Consider the following 2500-nt stretch of genomic DNA (forward strand, 5'->3'; position numbering starts at 1 on the left):
GGAGGGCACCTTTGCTACTCATTACCCTTAGACTGCTCAACTGGAGAGGGGAGAAAAAAAGGCCCTGGCCGAGGTGGTGAGTCGGCCTCCACTCTCCCTCACGGTTGAAAAAGATGTGCTCCTGGTGCACTGGCCCTGCTGAAAATCTCTCTCCATTTGGCCGAGGCAGAGAGTCGGCCTCCTCTCTCCCTTACGGTCGAAAAAGATGTGCTGCTGTCGAACTGGCCATTACATCCTCACCTGATCTAGTCCCCCATTAGATCCGCCCCCCCACCGCAGTTACCCCGTACCACATATCTAGCACGGACCTTGACCTCCAGCAGGCCCCGGGGACCCACATTACCCCCCCCCCCCCCCTTCCCCCTGCAGTTACCCTGTACCACATGTCTAGCATGGACCTTGACTTCCAGCAGGCCCCGTGGACCCACATTACCCCCCCCTGCAGTTACCCTGTGCCACATATCTAGCATGGACCTGGACCTCCAGCAGGCCCTGGGGACCCACATACTCCCCTGCTCTACTCCCCCACTAGCTTTCCTTTCTTGCAGTTACGCTCCAGCGCATATCCAGCATGGACCTTGACTTCCAGCAGGCCCCGTGGACCCACATTACCCCCCCCTGCAGTTACCCTGTGCCACATATCTAGCATGGACCTGGACCTCCAGCAGGCCCTGGGGACCCACATACTCCCCTGCTCTACTCCCCCACTAGCTTTCCTTTCTTGCAGTTACGCTCCAGCGCATATCCAGCATGGACCTTGACCTCCAGCAGGCCCCGTGAACCCACATTACCCCCCCCCCCCCCCCCCTCCTGCAGTTAACCCTGTACCACGTATCTAGCATGGACCTGGACCTCCAGCAGGCCCCGGGGACCAACATACTCCTCTGCTCTACTCCCCCACTAGCTTTCCTTCTCCCGCAGTTACCCTCCACCACAAATCCAGCATGGCCCTTGCCCTCCAGCAGGCCCCGAGGACCCACATACTCCTCCGCTCTAATCCCCCATGAGCTTTCCTTCTCCTGCAGTTACCCTCCACCGCATATCCAGCATGGCCCTTGACCTCCAGCATGCCCTGGGGACCCACATACTCCTCTGCTCTACTCCCCCACTAGCTTTCCTTCTCCCGCAGTTACCCTCCACCACAAATCCAGCATGGCCCTTGCCCTCCAGCAGGCCCCGAGGACCCACATACTCCTCCGCTCTAATCCCCCATGAGCTTTCCTTCTCCTGCAGTTACCCTCCACCGCATATCCAGCATGGCCCTTGACCTCCAGCATGCCCCGGAGACGCACATCCTCCCCTGCTCTAGTCCCCCACTAGCTTACCTTTCTTGTAGTTACGCTCCAGCGCATATCCAGCATGGACCTTGACCTCCAGCAGGCCCCGGGGACGCACATCCTCCCCTGCTCTAATCCCCCACTAGCTTTCCTTCTCCTGCAGTTACCCTCCAGCGCATATCCAGCATGGACCTTGACCTCCAGCATGCCCCGTGGACCCACACTTAAGCCCCCTCCCACTGACAAAGCAAAACACCACTGGCAAAATCCTCGTGCCCCTGGTACTCCAGAATGTAAATTCAAACATGCCCCTGGTACACTGCGCAGAAACACTTTGCCACACACACGCACGCACTGCTTGTGCCTATGGTACGACAACTTTTCTCGTGCCTATGGTACGACAACTTTTCTCGTGCCTATGGTACAACAATTTTTCTCGTGCCTATGGTACAACAACTTTTTGCCGTGCCCCTGGTACACCGCTCAGTAGCACTTTGCCACACAAACTCTCCTCGTGCCTATGGTACGACAACTTTTCTCGTGCCTATGGTACAACAACTTTCCTCCGTGCCCCTGGTACGACAGCTTTTCTCGTGCCTATGGTACAACAACTTTTCTCGTGCCTATGGTACAACAACTTTTCGCCGTGCCCCTGGTACACCGCTCAGTAGCACTTTGCCACACACACACTCCTCGTACCTATGGTACGACAACTTTTCTCGTGCCTATGGTACGACAACTTTTCTCGTGCCTATGGTACAACAACTTTTCGCCGTGCCCCTGGTACACCGCTCAGTAGCACTTTGCCACACAAACTCTCCTCGTGCCTATGGTACGACAACTTTTCTCGTGCCTATGGTACAACAACTTTCCTCCGTGCCCCTGGTACGACAGCTTTTCTCGTGCCTATGGTACAACAACTTTTCTCGTGCCTATGGTACAACAACTTTTCGCCGTGCCCCTGGTACACCGCTCAGTAGCACTTTGCCACACACACACTCCTCGTACCTATGGTACGACAACTTTTCTCGTGCCTATGGTACGACAACTTTTCTCGTGCCTATGGTACAACAACTTTTCGCCGTGCCCCTGGTACACCGCTCAGTAGCACTTTGCCACACAAACTCTCCTCGTGCCTATGGTACGACAACTTTTCTCGTGCCTATGGTACAACAACTTTCCTCCGTGCCCCTGGTATGACAGCTTTTCTCGTGCCTATGGTA

Source organism: Aulonocara stuartgranti (assembly GCF_965226115.1).
Source record: "Aulonocara stuartgranti genome assembly, chromosome: 6".
Taxonomy (NCBI): domain Eukaryota; kingdom Metazoa; phylum Chordata; class Actinopteri; order Cichliformes; family Cichlidae; genus Aulonocara; species Aulonocara stuartgranti.